Raw genomic sequence first — 14467 nt, 5'->3', positions numbered from 1 at the left:
ACTTCTCACCAAATACACAACTGAAATTTGATTCTGCCTTCAGTCACTAAAAGTTGAAGTATTCTCTCCTTCCTCTGAATTTCTATAGCTAAACCACAATCTACAATGGCTGCTTGCACTGATGATTTATCTCTGCTTAAACTCCTTGAGATCAAGGACTATTGTCTTGTTTCTCTTTAATTACTCTCCACCTATATAAGTCTTATATATAATATGAAATGAATAAGTGTCTGAATGGATATATGACCACTTTATTCCAACATGGAAGCATGCCATGTTGAAAAATTAGTTATACATTCTCTTTTTGTCTTTATATATATTTTAGGATAATTTGGTAATTTATATAAATATATATGTAAAGAAGATATATTTTCATTGATATCCTTATGTAGAAATTCTGATTATGTTTTCAAACTTCCATATTAATATAATTCAGTTAAGATCAACTTGTGGTTTTAGCATTTTTTTTGCAAATAATTATATTTTATTAAGATTATGTATTTTCTTAAATGTGTCAAAAAATCAGATATCATATTATTATAAATTTTTATTCCAATGGTAAAAATTCCATCAATCTATTCTAAAAGAAAAACACATGTCTACACAAAAACCTGTATATGAATGCTTGTAGTAGTATTCCTAGCCAGTATAGTTTCCACAAAATGGAAACAACTCAAATTCCCAAAAACTTATGAATGGATAAACCAAATATGGTACACACACACACACACAATGGAATATCATTTAGCCATAAAACGAATTAATTACTGACACATGCCATAGCACAAATTAACCTTGAGAGCACTGTGCTACTTGAAAGAAGCCACATACAAAGACAATATATGGCATGACTCCGTTCCAATCCCCAAAGAGGCCAATGCCAAAAATTCCATCAATCTACTGTACAGTTGCAAATCTACTGTACAGTTGCACTCATTTCACATGCTAGCAAGGTTATACTCAAAATCCTTCAAGGAAGCCTTCAATGGTATGTAAAGTGAGAATTTATAGATACATAAACTGGGTTTATGTATCTATAAACAAGAGATGGTCAAACAAGAGATGGCAAGAGTGAATGTTGACATTCTAGGAATCAGAGAACTCAAATGGACTGGAATGGGTGAATTTAACTCAGATGACCATTATATCTACTACTGTGGGCAGGAATCCCTCAGAAGAAATGGAGTGGCCATCATGGTCAACAAAAGAGTCTGAAATGCAGTACTTGGATGCAATCTCAAAAACGACAGAATGATCTCTGTTCGTTTCCAAGGCAAACCATTCAATATCACAGTAATCCAAGTCTATGCCCCAACCAGTAACGCTGAAGAAGCTGAAGTTGAACGGTTCTATGAAGACCTGCAAGACCTTTTAGAACTAACACCCAAAAAAGATGTCCTTTTCATTATAGGGGACTGGAATGCAAAAGTAGGAAGTCAAGAAACACTTGGAGTAACAGGCAAATTTGGGCTTGGAATACAGAATGAAGCAAGGCAAAGACTAATAGAGTTTTGCCAAGAAAATGCACTGGTCATAACAAACACCCTCTTCCAACAACACAAGAGAAGACTCTATACATGGACATCACCAGATGGTCAACACTGAAATCAGATTGATTATATTCTTTGCAGCCAAAGATGGAGAAGCTCTATACAGTCAGCAAAAACAAGACCAGGAACTGACTGTGGCCCAGACCATGAACTCCTTATTGCCAAATTCAGACTTAAATTGAAGAAAGTAGGGAAAACCACTAGACCATTCAGGTATGACCTAAATCAAATCCCTTATGATTATACAGTGGAAGTGAGAAATAGATTTAAGGGCCTAGATCTGATAGACAGAGTGCCTGATGAACTATGGACTGAGGTTCGTGACATTGTACAGGAAACAGGGATCAAGACCATTCCCATAGAAAAGAAATGCAAAAAAGCAAAATGGCTGTCTGGGGAGGCCTTACAAATAGCTGTGAAAAGAAGAGAAGCAAAAAGCAAAGGAGAAAAGGAAAGATATAAGCATTTGAATGCAGAGTTTCAAAGAATAGCAAGAAGAGATAAGAAAGCCTTCTTCAGCGATCAATGCAAAGAAATAGAGGAAAACAACAGAATGGGAAAGACTAGGGATCTCTTCAAGAAAATCAGAGATACCATGGGAACATTTCATACAAAGATTGGCTCGATAAAGGACAGAAATGGTATGGACCTAACAGAAGCAGAAGATATTAAGAAGAGATGGCAAGAATACACAGAAGAAGTGTACAAAAAAGATCTTCACAACCCAGATAATCACGATGGTGTGATCACTGACCTAGAGCCAGACCTTCTGGAATGTGAAGTCAAGTGGGCCTTAGAAAGCATCACTATGCACAAAGCTAGTGGAGGTGATGGAATTCCACTTGAGCTATTCCAAATCCTGAAAGATGATGCTGTGAAAGTGCTGCACTCAATATGCCAGCAAATATGGAAAACTCAGCAGTGGCCACAGGACTGGAAAAGGTCAGCTTTCATTCCAATCCCAAAGAAAGGCAATGCCAAAGAATGCTCAAACTACCGCACAATTGCACTCATCTCAAACGCTAGTAAAGTAGTGCTCAAAATTCTCCAAGCCAGGCTTCAGCAATATGTGCACCGTGAACTTCCTGATGTTCAAGCTGGTTTTAGAAAAGGCAGAGGAACCAGAGATCAAATTGCCAACATCCGCTGGATCATGGAAAAAGCAAGAGAGTTCCAGAAAAACATCTATTTCTGCTGTATTGACTATGCCAAAGCCTTTGACTGTGTGGATCACAATAAACTGTGGAAAATTCTGAGAGGGATGGGAATACCAGACCACCTGATCTGCCTCTTGAGAAACCTGTATGCAGGTCAGGAAGCAACAGTTAGAACTGGACATGGAGCAACAGACTGGTTCCAAATAGGAAAAGGAGTACATCAGGCTGTATATTGTCACCCTGTTTATTTAACTTCTATGCAGAGTACATCATGAGAAACGCTGGACTGGAAGAAACACAAGCTGGGATCAAGATTACGGGGAGAAATATCAACAACCTCAGATATGCAGATGACACCACCCTTATGGCAGAAAGTGAAGAGGAACTCAAAAGCCTCTTGATGAAAGTGAAAGTGGAAAGTGAAAAAGTTGGCTTAAAGCTCAACATTCAGAAAACGAAGATCATGGCATCCAGTCCCGCCACTTCATGGGAAATAGATGGGGAAACAGTGGAAACAGTGTCAGACTTTATTTTTGGGGCTCCAAAATCACTGCAGATGGTGATTGCAGCCATGAAATTAAAAGATGCTTACTCCTTGGAAGGAAAGTTATGACCAACCTAGATAGCATATTCAAAAGCAGAGACATTACTTTGCCAACAAAGGTTCATCTAGTCAAGGCTATGGTTTTTCCTGTGGTCATGTATGGATGTGAGAGTTGAACTTTGAAGAAGGCTGAGCGCCGAACAATTGATGCTTTTGAACTGTGGTGTTGGAGAAGACTCTTGAGAGTCCCTTGGACTGCAAGGAGATCCAATCAGTCCATTCTGAAGGAGATCAGCCCTGGGATTTCTTTGGAAGGAATGATGCTAAAGCTGAAACTCCAATACTTTGGCCACCTCATGAGAAGAGTTGACTCTTTGGAAAAGACTCTGATGCTGGGAGGGATTGGGGGCAGGAGGAGAAGGGGACGACAGAGGATGAGATGGCTGGATGGCATCACTGACTTGATGGACATGAGTCTGAGTGAACTCTGGGGGTTCGTGATGGACAGGGAGGCCTGGAGTGCTGTGATTCATGGGGTTGCAAAGAGTCAGACATGGCTGAGCGACTGAACTGAACTGAACTGAAAGATTGTCAAACTTTTGGAATACACTAAAAACCACTGTCATTTTGAAAGGGTGAACTTTATAGTATGTAAATTATATCTCAAAGCGTTTTTAAAGAAAAATCCATGAAAACCCAGGATTCTTAGTTTTCAGGATATTTACACCCAGGACATATCAGGATGTATAGATCAAGCACAGATTTTAACAAAGATGTGTTAAGTTGTTTCCAAGTATAAGAGATTTACCAAACAATGGCAATCTATACTTTGTAAATAATATTATATTCTCCTATTATTCACTATTACTTCATTTATAGACTATCTAGTACTCTCCAGGGAAGGCTGAATTATAAGCAAATGATGTATAATAATAGTTATTATTCAATAGTTTAATTGGCTTGAAAATGCTATGGGGAGTTGAAAAGGATACTCCTCGTTCTTCCAGGGTTCAAAGTATCAGACGGTGTTTGCTCTTGTTTTTAGAGGATGAATAACAATTTACCAGATGGGATAACTTACTTCATGTGAAGGAAATAGAAATAGAAAGGAAATCTGTGATTATACAATGATGTGCCATTTCAGTGGCAGATTTTAGAATGAATGAACCCCAGTGTAGGAATAGATAGTTACTGCTTCCCTTCTTATGGCAGTCTATGGTTTTCCTGTCTTCTGGCTGCATTAGGAAGGAAACCTTTCCTTTTTTTGTTTGTTTTTATTTTATTTTTTTAATTTTATTTTATTTTTAAACTTTACATAATTGTATTAGTTTTGCCAAATATCAAAATGAATCCACCACAGGTATACATATGTTCCCCATCCTGAACCCTCCTCCCTCCTCCCTCCCCATTCCATCCCTCTGGGTCGTCCCAGTGCACCAGCCCCAAGCATCCAGTATCGTGCATCGATCATTTGTAAAGGCCAAGAAGTGGTTGAATTTTAATGCATCTATACAAAAATCATAGACTGTTTTGCCTTAATGACAGTTGTACCACTGACTAAATAGAAAGTGTTGATTTGATTCATAAAATTCCTACTAAAGTTACCCAAAATATATATGAAAATTATTTTGTGCTTTCTTCTTGTAGGTCATTAGGCTAAGAAATAAGGTGAAATAGAAGACAGAGTCTGGTTTACATGGTATTACAGTTCAAGTCTTTGAATTTAGGTCATTTATAAGACCCAAAAGAAATAACTCTGGAGGTGGGGGGAAATGTCCTCTGCATCTTGTTAGCAGATAAATGATCAGATTTACATAAAAGGATCTACGAGGGGAAGGGAAGGTAAAGAAAAGAAGGCAGAAAAGAGAGGCATAGGAGAAGACTAAGTGGAGCAGGCATTTTAAATAGCACTTTTCAGCTACTGCCCTCAATCAAGCCACAAGCTTTAAAATATTCAACTACATCCAGTTCTCCTAGGAATTAATCTGGGAACACACTACCTGAGGACACTGAAGACCCCTCAGGTTATTCAGGATAGACCGAGAGTAATTGGTGCTTGCTGAAGGATAGTATACAGAGAGATATTGCTTCAAATATTACTGACTAAATTTGAGCCTTCCGCTATATGTCTCAGATAACATTGCTTGTCCCATGCTAAAAATGCCCAAAGTAACTGACAAACTGTCAAAGGTCTCTTTGCTGCTGCTGCTAATTCGCTTCAGTCGTGTCTGACTCTGTGCGGCCCCATAGACCGCAGCCCACCAGGCTCCCCTGTCCCTGGGATTCTCCAGGCAAGAACACTGGAGTGGATTGCCATTGCCTTCTCCAATGCATGGTATAGTATTTTACTAATTACTCAGTTTATCAATGTATTAAAAGTATAACCTACAGTTCTACTATGGCAAAATCTTGAATGCAGAGTCTGAAACACAAACAAAAATCTCATTTTGGTTCATTTGTTCTTTGTGACATCAGATTTTCAAATGCCAGGATAATGGGTATGATGCTATTGAAAATTCAGTCAAAAATCACTGTTTTTAGTCAATATCTATATCTACCAATATAGATATTGATATATTTTCTCTGAAAATATCAAATAATCATGTTTATTATTTTATTTGTATTATATGCTAAAATATTCTCACATGGCCTTCCTCCCTTTTAACTTATTAACTATTATTACTCTTTTAAGAATAAGAAGGAAATGGCAACCCACTCCAGTTTTCTTGCCTGGAAAATCCTATGGATGGAGGAGCCTAGCGGACTCCATTCCATGGGGTCGCAAAGAGTCAGACATGACTGAGCAACTAACACACACATACACAATTCCCTAGATTTTTTAAAGCTAGAAATAAATTATGTAATATAACAGAAAGAACATGGATTTTGAAGCCAATGTAGGGGTTTGATTCCTTACTCCACTACTTATATCTGGGTTTTTTTTGAGCTTTATTTTTCTGGTCAATAAAATGGAATTTAAATATTTAATTCAAAATAGTGAACTGAGATTACATGTTTAACTAAACATACTTCTCTTTGAGATTCCTACTCACAAGAATGTTCACTAAAATTACAATAAATTATAAAAGTAGAACTAATATGAATCAAAATACAGAATTAGAGAAGAAGACAACTATTACACACAGGAATTTCAGAAATTTCTGTAAAATGTATTAGATATAAGACAAATTGAAGATACCATAAACTGTTCTTCTAAAAGAAACCCCACTAATAATCCTAAGTTTGAAGCTCTAGGTCAAAATTCAACTTATTTTAAATACTTCACCTGCATAAAATTTTAAATTATTGTATTTCAAAAGAAAAAATCCTATATACATAGTTTATATTATTATATTATTACCACTACAGAAATACCATATATCTGGCAAACTCAGAATAGTATTGTGTGAATTCACACAAAAATCAGAGATTTTACTCACTAAGCTTTCCTAAATGATTTTAAGGATGTGCATACTAAGTCACTTCAGTTGTGTCTAACTCTTTGTGACCCTATGGATCATAGCATTCCAGGCTCCTCTATCCATGGGGATTCTCTAGGCAAGAATACTGGACTGGGTTGCCATACCCTCTGCCAGGAGATTCTTCCTGCCCAGGGATTGAACTCACATCTCTTACATCTCCTGTATTGCAGGTGGGTTCTTTACCTTCTGAGCTACCAGGGAAACTCCCTGCATTAGCAGGTGGGTTCTTTACCACTAATGCCAGCTGGGAAGCCCGATTTTATGGACACAAGTATTCAAATGGCTCAGAAGTAGAGAGTCATCTTGGACATTGCAAGCTTCTCCTTGACCCTTTCTGCAGGAGCTGGCACCTATGACCCAGAAGAAATGAAATCTCTTAGTGAGGTTTGTAAGGCTCCTTACACAGTAGAGAGCATTTAACTTATGTAACATCTCTGTTTTATACTCCCCAGAGAATTGTGTAGTCTACATGGCATTCTCCAGGGAGCTATGCCTCGTAGTCTTTGTGTTCTATTTACTATGGGTAATCTTATCCAGAGACTTCTGCCACGGGCATTTCAAAGATTAGGCCTCTTCTGTCTAGCAAAGATCATTAGTCTATTTACCCAGAGGTCCTGTAGATAAGAAAATTAGACCAAGTTACCTGTCTTCTTTTGTTTTCTCCTGGACATCCCTATAGTAAAGTGAGTAAATTCATTTCTGTCCAGCTGCTTTAACTATTTCCCTCCTTAAATAAACTTTATTTTTTAGACTGCCTTCACATATTATAGAATGATTTCAATCAGATCTATAAGGTAAGAGAGTGAATGTTATTATCTCTGTTTTAAAATAAAGATACTGAGATTCAAAGAGATTGGAGCTGAGCATATCTAACTGCCAGAACTAGCAGTGCTCTTGTTTCTCTACTTAAAGCCCTTCTCTCAGTCAACTATAAGCCAATAGCACGGTCTTGTGGTGATTACTTCAATTGGTGACCCGTGCTTCTGCTCTCCAGACAAGGCCTTGTAGTCTATGTTTGGTGATTTCAATAGTTTGCTGCTGCTGCTGCTGCTAAGTTGCTTCAGTCGTGTCCAGCTCTGTGCTTCCCCATAGACGGCAGCCCACTAGGCTCCCCCGTCCCTGGGATTCTCCAGGCAAGAACACTGTAGTGGGTTGCCATTTCCTTCTCCAATGCGTGAAAGTGAAAAGTGAAAGTGAAGTCGCTCAGTCGTGTCCAACTCTTCACGACCCCATGGACTGCAGCCCACCAGGTTCCTCCATCCATGGGATTTTCCAGGCAAGAGTACTGGAGTGGGGCGCCATTGCCTTCTCCGGATTTCAATAGTTTAAAAGCAGTCAAATGGCCCATGAGAAGTTGCTGATTTTTCTGGAAAGACATCAAGCAAAGAAACCATTTATTTGCCTTTAACGGTGTATATATATATATATATATATATATATGCATATATAATATGGTTTCAGAATGTCTGAGTTTCATTAGCCTTCAAACAGAGCCAGGGCACCTTGATCAAGTAAACACAGTGTTCCTGAGTCCCACGGAAAAAGTTGTTACCAATCACGCATACCTTGGCTCTGTGGCGGATTTGTTTTGATGTTTGGCAAAACTAATACAGTGTTTCAGGTTTAAAAATAAAATAAAATAAAATTTAAAAAAAAATATAAAAAAATAAAAAACTTGAAAAAAAAAAGTTGACTCTCTTTTATGATAGTGTGATTTAAAACACTGCATCTAACTGCATAAGAAAAGACTTCTTTGATTATTAAGGGATTTGCAAGGGGTAGAAAGAAGGTTGAAATGGAAATTTTTGGCATTGGTACTCAAAGGCTCCATTGTCAGAATGATTCCATCACAACTGGTCTGCCCAAGTGCATCAGGACATGGAGTTGCACCAATGTGGGAGCCCTCAGGGAAAACCTAGGGAGGGCACTTGAGGCATAAACTGACAGAAGGAACTGTCTTTTTAGAAAAATAAATAAAAATAAACTAACCTTGTGAAAGCAAAAGTGTTAAGTCATTCAGTCATGTCCAACTCAATGTGACTCCATGGACTGTAGCCCACCAGGCTCCTCTGTCCATGGGATTCTCCAGGCAAGAATACTGGAGTGAGTTGCTATTTCCTTCTCCAGGGGATCTTCCCAACCCAGGGATTGAACCCAAGTCTCCCACATTGCAGGCAGACTCTTTACCAAATGAGCCACAAGGAAGCCCTAATTTAAACTTGCTTCCTCTAACTAGCTTAAGCAAAGGAGATGCAAAAGTGAAAAATATATATTTATCTGTATCTCATGCTTACTTCAAAGTACCCTCAGGCTGAGAACACATTGCTCATCATGAGCGTTATCAAGCCATATTGCCCTAGGGTCAGAATGAAATTTTCCACTTGATTTACAAATAAACTCATGTCTGAGTCCCCTCTTTATGCACATTGCCAGTAATAGAATTGAGTACACATTGCCAGTGTACTCAAGCTCTTGCTCACAGAACATTTTCTCCTGCGAGAAAATATGGAAAATTATGAACACTCACTAAAGCAGCACTGTTCCACACAATGACCTGATGTATTCACAGCTTTATCTGACAAGTTGTTCATAAACTTTCTGCTGTTCCCTGAAGAGAGACGAGCTAACAGCATGATGATTGAAATTAAAGTTTTAAGAACGGAGAGAGCATTTTTTAATCATGGAAAAATTATCATCTCAATATTCTCAAAAGATGTTCAATATTTAAATAAGATCATTTCAAGATCTAATGAAGCATATGCAATATTTAATTGACTCATAATTTTTCTTTAGAAAACAGGGAGTGTCTCACACATACATTTTCATTAATTATGTAGTAGTTCTAAAGTTAAGATTTACCTTAACGAAACAAATTAATTTAAAAAAAACAACAAACAGAGGTCTTTAACATGCAAAATCAGAGAGGAGCAGAGCACTAAGCTCTGTATGGTAGTGTACAGTCAGAACCAGTAGGTGAGTAAGGGAATTGTGTCTCAATATATGACACGTAGAGGCAATGTATATTAATGCAACTTAAAAAGACCCTTAGCTTCTGGTAAGTTGTTTTTCCCATAGCTAGAGACAGACAGCTTTCAAAATTCACATTCTGGAATGTGGGTTAAGCATTTCTACTCATTTTCAATTCCATATACTACACATAAATAGCTAATATTACTAATAAGTACTTAAAATACTTTAGTTAAAACACATGCACATTCTTTAACTGAATGCCTAACATGTTACACATAAAAATATTACCTCATCAGGTGAAAGTAATATTATCTATATTTAACACACGCGCCATTGTTTTGAAAAAAAAAATCTTTATCTTATAGTTTCAAGATAAATTACTCAATGAAAACTTCAATTTTGATCATTCTTTTCTCAACTCACTCTATGAATTGAACTTTCTATTGGTTCAGTTGAAAAGATGTCACTAATAAGTGTTTTCTGTTCCAAGGAGCATTGCTACAGTAAGTAGACCTGATCAATCAGGAAGGATCAGGTGGCTCAAACACCCTATTGAAGAACTGAAATCTTTTGGCCTGATGACTACCCAAGCAGTCTTTGCTCTTAATTTCTGACAGCCACTCATGTACTTTGCAATGTCATTTTCTCAGCTACAGGGGATTAATTTCCATTAAACTTGGGGAAAATTATTCAAACAGATGGTTATTCTTTGCTTGTGGCTAGAACTTTAACATGTAGTTTGGGGAGCTGTAAGACAGCTATATTGTACTATGAAGATGAAAAGCAGAGGAGAAAGCCAGTGTGTTGAAAGAGAAAGTATGGAAAAGAATTAGAAACATTTTGGCTATTCCTTGTTCCTAATCATTTCCTGGATCCTGTCACCATTCCATCCTGGGCCCTGGGAATGTTCCTTTTCTGGATTCTGGGATTCCAAAGCATAATCAGGTCTCATTATAGCAATAGCCCTCTTCTCTGTCCCCTTGAGCCACCTTGATTTGCTTATTTAAACCTACTGAGAGTTAAATAAGACTGAGGCTTAATAATTAAGAGTTTTCAAAACAAATGGGAATGGGAAATTAAGTGAAATTTTTCAAATGCATTTTTACAATATTTTAATATCCAATAAATTTTTTAAAAAAGATAATTAGCAAGCTGACCCACTCCAGTACTCTTGCCTGGAAAATCCCATGGACCTAGGAGCCTGGTAGGCTACAGTCCATGGGGTCATGAAGAGTTGGACACGACTGAGTGACTTCCCTTTCACTTATCACTTTCATGCATTGGAGAAGGAAACGGCAACCCACTCCAGTGTTCTTGCCTGGAGAATCCCAGGGACAGGGGAGCCTGGTGGGCTGCAGTCTATGGGGTCGCACAGAGTCAGACACGACTGTAATGACTTAGCAGCAGCAGCAGCAAGCTGAAGTTAATATCAACTTCATTTTGCTTGAATTATTGACTCCTGCTTCTCTGTATTTTCTGGGGCCTGCTTACAGGATAGCTTCTCCATTACAGCTTCTACCACATCTTCAGATATTAAAGTAGCTTAGATGTTAGGAGCATGGGATATCACATCTTTCCATCTTTGCTATGGCCTGAATGTTTATGTCTCCCAAGGTCAGTTTTCATTGCAATCCCAAAGAAAGGCAATGCCAAAGAATGCTCAAACTACTGCACAATTGCACTCATCTCACACGCTTGTAAAGTAATGCTCAAAATTCTCTAAGCCAGCCTTCAGCAATACGTGAACCGTGAACTTCCAGATGTTCAAGCTGGTTTTAGAAAAGGCAGAGGAACCAGAGACCAAATTGCCAATGTCCACTAGATCATGGAAAAAGCAAGAGAGTTCCAGAAAAACATCTATTTCTGCTTTATTGACTATGCCAAAGCCTTTGACTGTGTGGATCACAATAAACTGTGGAAAATTCTGAAAGAGATGGGAATACCAGACCACCTGACCTGCCTCTTGAGAAATCTGTATGCAGGTCAGGAAGCAACAGTTAGAACTGGACATGGAACAACAGACTGGTTCCAAATAGGAAAAGGAGTACGTCAAGGCTGTATATTGTCACCCTGTTTATTTAACTTATATGCAGAGTACATCATGAGAAACACTGGGCTGGAAGAAGCACAAGCTGGAATCAAGATTGCCGAGAGAAATATCAATCACCTCAGATATGCAGATGACACCACTCTTATGGCAGAAAGTGAAGAGGAACTAAAAGCCTCTTGAGGGAAGGAGCTAAGATGGCAGAGGAATAGGACTGGGAGAACACTTTCTCCCCCACAAATTCATCAAAAGAACATTTAAACCCCGAGTAAATTCCACAAAACAACTTCTGAATGCCAGCAGAAGACATCAGGCACCCAGAAAAACAACCCATTGTCTTCGAAAGGAGGCAGGAAAAAAATATGAAAGACAAAAAAAGAGACAAAAGAGGGAGGGACGGAGCTCCGTCCCGGGAAGGGAGTCTTAAAAAGAGAGAAGTTTCCAAACACCAGGAAACATTCTCACTGGCGAGTCTGTGCCAAGCCTTGGAGGCACAGAGGGCAACATAACAGGGAGGAAAAATAAATAAACAATTAATACCCGCAGATTACAAGCCCTACGATAACTCCCCCAGCGGAGAAGCAGTGCAGACGCCTGCATCCGCCATTAGCAAGCGGGGCCTGGGCAGGGAGGCGCAGCGCGGGCTGCATCGCTTAGAGTAAGGATCTGGCCTGAATACCCCGAGTGCTACCTGAGTGAAATAATTTGGGCTAGCAAACCAGACTGTGGGATATCTACCACGCAAAAAGCCAGCCCTAACCTAAGACACCGCCAGGCCCGCGCACAGAACAAAGGACTGTACAGAGATAGCCGGCTGCAGACCTTCCCCCTCCGGTGACAGGCAGCCAGAGCCGGAAGGGGGCAATCGCAGCCCCAGAGAGACATTATCTACAAAACTGTAAGCAGGCTTCTTTGCTAACTAAAACTTCTTGGGGTTCTGGACAGTCAACATCCTCCTGAGAACGTGCACCAGTTGTACACCCAGATAACCGAGCGGCGGGGAGGTGATAAGTTTCAGCAACTGCACTCACCAAACACCTCATCATTGAAAGACAAGTATATGTCTTGTCTTTCTTGTCTGAGCTGCTTGGACCTGGGAAGGGCACAAAACGCAGGCCCAACCGAGTCTGTGCCTCTGAGGACTGCCCAAGTGCCTGAACCTGAGCGGCTTAGACCTGGGAGGTGCAAGCAGCCCAGGGCCGGCTGCTGATGGATCCAGGCAGAACAATCTAGAGCCTGAGCAGTGTGGGCAAGGAGGCTACACACGCCGTGAGCAGGGGCAGGCCCAGTGTGGCTGAGGCACTGCAAGCACACGCCAGTCTTATTTATTTGCAGCGTCCCTCCCTCCCCTCAGCACGACTAAACAAGTGAGCCTTAAAAAAAAAAAAAAAAAAAAGGTGTCCACCACCGCCCCCTTTGTATCAGGGTGGAAATCAGACACTGAAGAGACCAGCAAACAGAAGAAGCTATAACAGAGGGAACTGCCTTGGAAGCAACAGGCAATAGATTAAAACCCCATGGTTACTACCGACTACATAGCAAGGGGCCTATATCTTGAGAAATATAAGCCAGAACAAGGAACTAGCCGAAAATGAACTGAACCCACAATACCCACAACAGTATCAGAGAAAGTCCTATATATATTTTTACTATTTTTACGATCATTTTTTTCTTTTTAAAAAATTTTTAAGTCCTCTATTACTCCTTTAATTTTCACTTTTATAACCTACTATTTTGTGTGGATCACAATAAACTGTGGAAAATTCTGAAGGAGATGGGAATACCAGACCACCTGATCTGCCTCTTGAGAAATTTTTATGCAAGTCAGGAAGCAACAGTTAGAACTGGACATGGAACAACAGACTGGTTCCAAATAGGAAAAGGAGTTCGTCAAGGCTGTATATTGTCACCCTGTTTATTTAACTTATATGCAGAGTACATCATGAGAAACACTGGACTGGAAGAAACACAAACTGGAATCAAGATTGCCAGAAGAAATATCAATAACCTCAGATATGCAGATGACACCACTCTTATGGCAGAAAGGGAAGAGGAACTCAAAAGCCTCTTGATGAAATTGAAAGTGGAGAGTGAAAAAGTTGGCTTAAAGCTCAACATTCAGAAAACGAAGATCATGGCATCCAGTCCCACCACTTCATGGGAAATAGATGGGGAAACAGTGGAAACAGTGTCAGACTTTATTTTTCTGGGCTCCAAAATCACTACAGATGGTGACTGCAGCCATGAAATTAAAAGACGCTTACTCCTTGTAAGGAAAGTTATGACCAACCTAGATAGCATATTCAAAAGCAGAGACATTACTTTGCCAACAAAGGTCCGTCTAGTCAAGGCTATGGTTTTTCCTGTGGTCATGTATGCATGTGAGAGTTGGACTGTGAAGAAGGCTGAGCGCTGAAGAATTGATGCTTTTGAACTGTGGTGCTGGAGAAGACTCTTGAGAGTCCCTTGGACTGCAAGGAGGTCCAACCAGTCCATTCTGAAGGAGATCAGCCCTGGGATTTCTTTGGAAGGAATGATGCTAAAGCTGAAACTCCAGTACTTTTGCCACCTCATGCAAAGAGTTGACTCATTGGAAAAAACTGTGATGCTGGGAGGGATTGGGGGCAGGAGAAGGGGAAGACAGAGGATGAGATGGCTGGATGGCATCGCTGACTCGATGGACGTGAGTCTGGGTGAACTCTGGCAGTTGGTGATGG

The sequence above is a fragment of the Bubalus kerabau genome, chromosome 9, assembly GCF_029407905.1.
Source record: "Bubalus kerabau isolate K-KA32 ecotype Philippines breed swamp buffalo chromosome 9, PCC_UOA_SB_1v2, whole genome shotgun sequence".
Lineage (NCBI taxonomy): Eukaryota > Metazoa > Chordata > Mammalia > Artiodactyla > Bovidae > Bubalus > Bubalus kerabau.
Note: the sequence above shows the minus strand (reverse complement) of the source record.